Genomic DNA, 9,787 nt, shown 5'->3' with positions numbered 1-9,787 from the left:
CTCCAGTTAGCCACCTAAGTTCTTGGCTAATGCGTAGACGCCGCGAACGCGAATTTTAGAGTAGAGTCACCGTTATTCTAACACTCATGGGAGTGTTCGGGCGCGATTAAAAGTCCTACCGGGGACATCGTTTTATTGAACATTCGTACGATTTTGATCACGTCGGTCACGCGAATTTTAGAGTAGAGTCCCCGTTAGCCCGTGGGTCCCCAGATGCAGCAACCTCCAAGCGGTGGGACCTGGGTCGGTAGTACTTGCGAAATATCGAAATCTCTGTCTTCATTATATTTAAAATCTTTAACTAAATTATACATATAATTGTAAAACGCAAGTATTACCGGGCGGATGGCTGCATATTTCTATATTTTTTTCTGCATATTCTTTATTTTTCGATATCTCTCGTCTGTCTAAGTTCAAGTAAACGTTGAATTGATTACATTTTCAATTCTAATTCAAAATTAAATTGTGAAATGGGGATAATTTTCTTTGTGAGTCGAAAACAAAATCGGACCTCTGAACAACTTTGACAGTTTAGTTCTGTTTTGGAATTCGACGAGAGTATATAGAAATTTTCGCGAATGCTATTCGTGCATGTATTAAGGAACAATTAATTGAAATACATAACAGCTTATTTGATTTCAGATTTAAATGCGAAGTGGGGATACACGGGTTCGAGAGACGACAACAATATCGGGTCTTTGGTCGACCTTTATAGTTCCTGGTTCAATTGTGCGTTGGACTTGGACCAGTGAACTAAGAAATTTTCGCACGATGCCGAATTTGTGCGAGTATTAACGAAGACTTAAAGTAAGTATATTTTTCTATCATATATTTGTGAAATGATTTATTTAGTTTTCGTTATAACAATGATACTAATTATTTCGTTCGTATTTTTGTTTCAGAACCTCGTTGCAATCGCGCGCGTTGCAATGATATAATCGAGTGTTAGTATCGCTAAAATAAAAATATCGCGAAGTAGAAGCAGTGTTTGTTCGTTCGCGTTTCGCGATTTAAACTATAAGTGTTTTTGCATAGACTGCATGCAATGCAGTCCTTAGAGTCAGTGTTTGGTCGCGTAGTTTTTTGATTTTTTAACAGTCGCACTGACTGTACTTATAAAAGATAGTAGAGTTTCGCGAAATAAATTCAGTGTCCGTTCGTTAATAAATAACTACCGCGAATTAGAGTCAGTGCATCACTGAAGTGGATCTCGACCTACTTCGATGTCGACCTACCACATTTTCAACCAACTACAAATCATCCACCCTCAATTTCGACCTAAATCGCGGTCCAGTGTTTTGGAGCCACCGCAGAACTTCTAAAGCAGCAAGTCAATTTTTAAATCCCTCCGATCACTCATCATGTCGAGGACGAAAGGTCCGAATCGGCACGAGTGATTGGTTGTAATTAATTAGTAGAAGAGCAATGAGTGACCACGAGTAAATTTCTTCGGAGATTTCCTCGTGAATGGTTCGTATTTTTTGACTTATTTATTAGATCAGGATAGAGTCTTCTTGCTTAAACGCGGTAATTATATTTATTTGAAATTTGGAATATTTGAATGCATTTTTAAATAATTTTCTCTCACGAAAATAATAAAGTATCGCGATATTCGCGAATTTTAATAATTAACAAGCTAGAAGACATTCGCGATGGATAGTCTCCGGATTACAAGCGAAATTGTATAACTTATTTTCTAATAATTCGAATAATTGCTTGTAAGAAGGAACGTCCAATGATTTTTCATAACATTTTTAATTAAAGATTAACTAGTTTTATTAATAAAAGAAAAGTCTCAGTAGAGTCATTGCTTTTGAAGGAATAGAGTCATTGCTTTCGAAAGAATAAAGTGGAGTAGAGTCGTTGATAAAAGATAAAGAGACTTGTAGAATCATAATGCGTAGAACATAGAATAACTTAATCAATTTTTAGCATAGGATTTTCAGCAATTAATATATTAATTATAGAGAGTAGATAATTAGAATAAGAGATAGTTCTAGTTTCTTGGCGATAGTTGACGATTGTTCTATAGCAGTTTTTAGGGCAGGAAGCAAAGAAGAGGCTATGTGCCGAAGAGGACCCCACAAATTGTGGCTCAAGAGGGTAACTATTAGACTATTGAGTTATTTTCGAAGTTTCGACAGAACACTTCGAGAACAACTCTTAGTCATATTTTAATTATACTATGTTGTCACTCAGAATGCTCTTATATAATAATAATATAATTTTCCGTTCAGAAACTAAGATTTATTCATACCGTAACTTATCTCGCAGTGCCACGCGTTTGGGAGTAGAATTTTTACGTATTTTACACATTTTTATTATTAACAAATTTTTCCCATATTCCTTTTCTAAAGTTCAATTAAATCCGTAAATTTATTTTTATAAAATCAAGTTTTATATTAAAGTAATGATTTCGAAACGTATAAAATATGGCAATTGTGAGGACCACTGAAATTGCACTGAATAAAAGTGCACATGAGAATGAAACAAAAACATTTAAATACATAGCATATTCTCGACTCACTTTTACAGAAAGGAAACCTAACAGTTTCAGTATCACCCAGCGCATAGATACACACTTTAGATATAACAATTATTTTAAACACCTACGCAAGCCAGCGCATAGTTACGCACTTTAAATTAAACAATTATTTTAAATAGTTGATTAACCTCTTTCTCTTCTCTCTGGTGGGACCCTTGGGAGGGGCTCTCGGGTTTGGACCTTAGCCGGGTTTCTCTCTTTCACTAAGGAAAAATTAAACTGATTTATGGTACTCTGATTTGCACCTGTTGAAACGATCTTTAGATCCATTCTTCTGAGTTCTATCTTTCTGACGTTCTGTGTTTCTTATCTTTTATTTTTCTCCTTTTTCTTTTTCTTTTTCTATTTCTCTTATTCTTTTACGTTTTATCTGTTTCAGATTAGATCGTCGAGGAATCGATCAACGTGAAATTAAATTTTTACAGGAAATTATTAATTGTATATTTGTTTTTTTTCTCATTTTATTTAATTATTAATTCAGTCATTTCTATTTATTGAAACGTAAGGCTATCCTTTAGATAATTGAAATAATTTGTCGAAATTATCATAGTTTATATCGGGTGGGTTACATGGGTGGATCTCCTTCCTTCAGTACCGAAAAATCGAGCTCGTACTCTGGTTTTATCTCGGTGCAGCGAGCTACGTCCATATTTTCTTTCCAATTTCATTTTTCTCCTATGCTCCATTTTACAAATTCTCTTTTCTTATCTTCTCTTCTGAATTCTGTCGTTTTCATGTGCTCGAATGTTCCAGCTTTCTCCTCCTTCTTCTCTTCTTCGATGTATCGTCGAATGGGTCGGTTCATATTCGATCGTTAGACGCGAATACGGGTAGGATAGAAAGAACATTCTCATCTGTGTCGGCGGGCACAGACGTGGTGTTCTCGGGCGCGATTAAAAGTCCTACGGTAAAGGACTCCGTTTGATTGCTAAAACGAATAAATGACCGGTCGTGTGTCGGTTTACGTGCTGTCGAGTATTATGGTTTGGTATCCGTAAGCGTTCACTGAACCTCCTCCAGTTAGCCACCTAAGTTCTTGGCTAATGCGTAGACGCCGCGAACGCGAATTTTAGAGTAGAGTCACCGTTATTCTAACACTCATGGGAGTGTTCGGGCGCGATTAAAAGTCCTACCGGGGACTTCGTTCTATTGAACATTCGTACGATTTTGATCACGTCGGTCACGCGAATTTTAGAGTAGAGTCCCCGTTAGCCCGTGGGTCCCCAGATGCAGCAACCTCCAAGCGGTGGGACCTGGGTCGGTAGTACTTGCGAAATATCGAAATCTCTGTCTTCATTATATTTAAAATCTTTAACTAAATTATACATATAATTGTAAAACGCAAGTATTACCGGGCGGATGGCTGCATATTTCTATATTTTTTTCTGCATATTCTTTATTTTTCGATATCTCTCGTCTGTCTAAGTTCAAGTAAACGTTGAATTGATTACATTTTCAATTCTAATTCAAAATTAAATTGTGAAATGGGGATAATTTTCTTTGTGAGTCGAAAACAAAATCGGACCTCTGAACAACTTTGACAGTTTAGTTCTGTTTTGGAATTCGACGAGAGTATATAGAAATTTTCGCGAATGCTATTCGTGCATGTATTAAGAAACAATTAATTGAAATACATAACAGCTTATTTGATTTTAGATTTAAATGCGAAGTGGGGATACACGGGTTCGAGAGACGACAACAATATCGGGTCTTTGGCCGACCTTTATAGTTCCTGGTTCAATAGTGCGTTGGACTTGGACCAGTGAACTAAGAAATTTTCGCACGATGCCGAATTTGTGCGAGTATTAACGAAGACTTAAAGTAAGTATATTTTTCTATCATATATTTGTGAAATGATTTATTTAGTTTTCGTTATAACAATGATACTAATTATTTCGTTCGTATTTTTGTTTCAGAACCTCGTTGCAATCGCGCGCGTTGCAATGATATAATCGAGTGTTAGTATCGCTAAAATAAAAATATCGCGAAGTAGAAGCAGTGTTTGTTCGTTCGCGTTTCGCGATTTAAACCATAAGTGTTTTTGCATAGACTGCGTGCAATGCAGTCGTCAGAGTCAGTGTTTGTTCGCGTAGCTTTTTGATTTTTTAACAGTCGCACTGACTGTACTTATAAAAGATAGTAGAGTTTCGCGAAATAAATTCAGTGTCCGTTCGTTAATAAATAACTACCGCGAATTAGAGTCAGTGCATCACTGAAGTGGATCTCGACCTACTTCGATGTCGACCTACCTCATTTTCAACCAACTACAAATCATCCACCCTCAATTTCGACCTAAATCGCGGTCCAGTGTTTTGGAGCCACCGCAGAACTTCTAAAGCAGCAAGTCAATTTTTAAATCCCTCCGATCACTCATCATGTCGAGGACGAAAGGTCCGAATCGGCACGAGTGATTGGTTGTAATTAATTAGTAGAGGAGCAATGAGTGACCACGAGTAAATTTCTTCGGAGATTTCCTCGTGAATGGTTCGTATTTTTTGACTTATTTATTAGATCAGGATAGAGTCTTCTTGCTTAAACGCGGTAATTATATTTATTTGAAATTTGGAATATTTGAATGCATTTTTAAATAATTTTCTCTCACGAAAATAATAAAGTATCGCGATATTCGCGAATTTTAATAATTAACAAGCTAGAAGACATTCGCGATGGATAGTCTCCGGATTACAAGCGAAATTGTATAACTTATTTTCTAATAATTCGAATAATTGCTTGTAAGAAGGAACGTCCAATGATTTTTCATAACATTTTTAATTAAAGATTAACTAGTTTTATTAATAAAAGAAAAGTCTCAGTAGAGTCATTGCTTTTGAAAGAATAAAGTGGAGTAGAGTCGTTGATAAAAGATAAAGAGACTTGTAGAATCATAATGCGTAGAACATAGAATAACTTAATCAATTTTTAGCATAGGATTTTCAGCAATTAATATATTAATTATAGAGAGTAGATAATTAGAATAAGAGATAGTTCTAGTTTCTTGGCGATAGTTGACGATTGTTCTATAGCAGTTTTTAGGGCAGGAAGCAAAGAAGAGGCTATGTGCCGAAGAGGACCCCACAAATTGTGGCTCAAGAGGGTAACTATTAGACTATTGAGTTATTTTCGAAGTTTCGACAGAACACTTCGAGAACAACTCTTAGTCATATTTTAATTATACTATGTTGTCACTCAGAATGCTCTTATATAGTAATAATATAATTTTCCGTTCAGAAACTAAGATTTATTCATACCGTATCTTATCTCGCAGTGCCACGCGTTTGGGAGTAGAATTTTTACGTATTTTACACATTTTTATTATTATCAAATTTTTCCCATATTCCTTTTCTAAAGTTCAATTAAATCCGTAAATTTATTTTTATAAAATCAAGTTTTATATTAAAGTAATGATTTCGAAACGTATAAAATATGGCAATTGTGAGGACCACTGAAATTGCACTGAATAAAAGTGCACATGAGAATGAAACAAAAACATTTAAATACATAGCATATTCTCGACTCACTTTTACAGAAAGGAAACCTAACAGTTTCAGTATCACCCAGCGCATAGATACACACTTTAGATTAAACAATTATTTTAAACACCTACGCAAGCCAGCGCATAGTTACGCACTTTAAATTAAACAATTATTTTAAATAGTTGATTAACCTCTTTCTCTTCTCTCTGGTGGGACCCTTGGGAGGGGCTCTCGGGTTTGGACCTTAGCCGGGTTTCTCTCTTTCACTAAGGAAAAATTAAACTGATTTATGGTACTCTGATTTGCACCTGTTGAAACGATCTTTAGATCCATTCTTCTGAGTTCTATCTTTCTGACGTTCTGTGTTTCTTATCTTTTATTTTTCTCCTTTTTCTTTTTCTTTTTCTATTTCTCTTATTCTTTTACGTTTTATCTGTTTCAGATTAGATCGTCGAGGAATCGATCAACGTGAAATTAAATTTTTACAGGAAATTATTAATTGTATATTTGTTTTTTTTCTCATTTTATTTAATTATTAATTCAGTCATTTCTATTTATTGAAACGTAAGGCTATCCTTTAGATAATTGAAATAATTTGTCGAAATTATCATAGTTTATATCGGGTGGGTTACATGGGTGGATCTCCTTCCTTCAGTACCGAAAAATCGAGCTCGTACTCTGGTTTTATCTCGGTGCAGCGAGCTACGTCCATATTTTCTTTCCAATTTCATTTTTCTCCTATGCTCCATTTTACAAATTCTCTTTTCTTATCTTCTCTTCTGAATTCTGTCGTTTTCATGTGCTCGAATGTTCCAGCTTTCTCCTCCTTCTTCTCTTCTTCGATGTATCGTCGAATGGGTCGGTTCATATTCGATCGTTAGACGCGAATACGGGTAGGATAGAAAGAACATTCTCATCTGTGTCGGCGGGCACAGACGTGGTGTTCTCGGGCGCGATTAAAAGTCCTACGGTAAAGGACTCCGTTTGATTGCTAAAACGAATAAATGACCGGTCGTGTGTCGGTTTACGTGCTGTCGAGTATTATGGTTTGGTATCCGTAAGCGTTCACTGAACCTCCTCCAGTTAGCCACCTAAGTTCTTGGCTAATGCGTAGACGCCGCGAACGCGAATTTTAGAGTAGAGTCACCGTTATTCTAACACTCATGGGAGTGTTCGGGCGCGATTAAAAGTCCTACCGGGGACTTCGTTCTATTGAACATTCGTACGATTTTGATCACGTCGGTCACGCGAATTTTAGAGTAGAGTCCCCGTTAGCCCGTGGGTCCCCAGATGCAGCAACCTCCAAGCGGTGGGACCTGGGTCGGTAGTACTTGCGAAATATCGAAATCTATGTCTTCATTATATTTAAAATCTTTAACTAAATTATACATATAATTGTAAAACGCAAGTATTACCGGGCGGATGGCTGCATATTTCTATATTTTTTTCTGCATATTCTTTATTTTTCGATATCTCTCGTCTGTCTAAGTTCAAGTAAACGTTGAATTGATTACATTTTCAATTGTTACTTATATTTCCACAGATAAATAAATTTGAGTATAACACAATTTTTAATTAATTTTCTAAGAGAACGCATGGAAATCTTTTCTATCGTCTTTATGTTCATTATCATTCCTATTCATTCTTATTAGTTATATACATTATTTTTGTTAACTTTTAATTGTTGTTTGTCTCGCGTGGAACTTTTGGGAGGGGCCTTTCGGTCTCGCGTAGACTTTTGGGCAGTTTACTATTTCAGTATCTTTGCAGCGCTATTTTTCTCTTCTTTCTTTACCTTTCCTCTTTTTTCTTTTTCTTCTCCTCTTCTTCTTTAACTGTTGTCAAGGTTTCATATAACACCGAGCAAACAGTTGCATATTTCAATGGTTTTTCGATAACGGAGAAATATTCTAATTTAAAATTAAATTGTGAAATGGGGATAATTTTCTTTGTGAGTCGAAAACAAAATCGGACCTCTGAACAACTTTGACAGTTTAGTTCTGTTTTGGAATTCGACGAGAGTATATAGAAATTTTCGCGAATGCTATTCGTGCATGTATTAAGGAACAATTAATTGAAATACATAACAGCTTATTTGATTTCAGATTTAAATGCGAAGTGGGGATACACGGGTTCGAGAGACGACAACAATATCGGGTCTTTGGTCGACCTTTATAGTTCCTGGTTCAATTGTGCGTTGGACTTGGACCAGTGAACTAAGAAATTTTCGCACGATGCCGAATTTGTGCGAGTATTAACGAAGACTTAAAGTAAGTATATTTTTCTATCATATATTTGTGAAATGATTTATTTAGTTTTCGTTATAACAATGATACTAATTATTTCGTTCGTATTTTTGTTTCAGAACCTCGTTGCAATCGCGCGCGTTGCAATGATATAATCGAGTGTTAGCATCGCTAAAATAAAAATATCGCGAAGTAGAAGCAGTGTTTGTTCGTTCGCGTTTCGCGATTTAAACTATAAGTGTTTTTGCATAGACTGCGTGCAATGCAGTCGTCAGAGTCAGTGTTTGGTCGCGTAGTTTTTTGATTTTTTAACAGTCGCACTGACTGTACTTATAAAAGATAGTAGAGTTTCGCGAAATAAATTCAGTGTCCGTTCGTTAATAAATAACTACCGCGAATTAGAGTCAGTGCATCAATGAAGTGGATCTCGACCTACTTCGATGTCGACCTACCTCATTTTCAACCAACTACAAATCATCCACCCTCAATTTCGACCTAAATCGCGGTCCAGTGTTTTGGAGCCACCGCAGAACTTCTAAAGCAGCAAGTCAATTTTTAAATCCCTCCGATCACTCATCAGGTCGAGGACGAAAGGTCCGAATCGGCACGAGTGATTGGTTGTAATTAATTAGTAGAAGAGCAATGAGTGACCACGAGTAAATTTCTTCGGAGATTTCCTCGTGAATGGTTCGTATTTTTTGACTTATTTATTAGATCAGGATAGAGTCTTCTTGCTTAAAAGCGTTAATTATAATTATTTGAAATTTGGAATATTTGAATGCATTTTTAAATAATTTTCTCTCACGAAAATAATAAAGTATCGCGATATTCGCGAATTTTAATAATTAACAAGCTAGAAGACATTCGCGATGGATAGTCTCCGGATTACAAGCGAAATTGTATAACTTATTTTCTAATAATTCGAATAATTGCTTGTAAGAAGGAACGTCCAATGATTTTTCATAACATTTTTAATTAAAGATTAATTAGTTTTATTAATAAAAGAAAAGTCTCAGTAGAGTCATTGCTTTTGAAAGAATAAAGTGGAGTAGAGTCCTTGATAAAAGATAAAGAGACTTGTAGAATCATAATGCGTAGAACATAGAATAACTTAATCAATTTTTAGCATAGGATTTTCAGCAATTAATATATTAATTCTTGTATCTCTTTCTGTGCTGTTTCGATTTTTCGTTTCGGGATTGGTTTAGAGTTGCGTTAGGTTTGTTAGTTTTCTTGGATGTTTTAGAATAAGAGATAGTTCTAGTTTCTTGGCGATAGTTGACGATTGTTCTATAGCAGTTTTTAGGGCAGGAAGCAAAGAAGAGGCTATGTGCCGAAGAGGACCCCACAAATTGTGGCTCAAGAGGGTAACTATTAGACTATTGAGTTATTTTCGAAGTTTCGACAGAACACTTCGAGAATAACTCTTAGTCATATTTTAATTATACTATGTTGTCACTCAGAATGCTCTTATATAATAATAATATAATTTTCCGTTCAGAAACTAAGATTTATTCATACCG

General features: G+C 35.6%; 1 long non-coding RNA gene across 1 annotated transcript; it reads left to right on the top strand.

The window, feature by feature from the left end:
- Nucleotides 1-4,238: 4,238 nt before the first annotated feature.
- On the top strand, nucleotides 4,239-8,973 carry LOC127072388 (uncharacterized). The gene is made up of 3 exons (XR_007785390.1): nucleotides 4,239-4,366; nucleotides 4,462-4,936; nucleotides 8,859-8,973. It is a non-coding gene; the product is annotated as an uncharacterized LOC127072388 (long non-coding RNA).
- Nucleotides 8,974-9,787: the final 814 nt, after the last annotated feature.

This window comes from Vespula vulgaris, chromosome 25 (assembly GCF_905475345.1).
Source record: "Vespula vulgaris chromosome 25, iyVesVulg1.1, whole genome shotgun sequence".
Classification (NCBI taxonomy): Eukaryota; Metazoa; Arthropoda; class Insecta; order Hymenoptera; family Vespidae; genus Vespula; species Vespula vulgaris.
The sequence above is the reverse complement of the archived record's forward strand: the minus strand, read 5'-3'. Positions and strand labels throughout refer to the sequence as shown.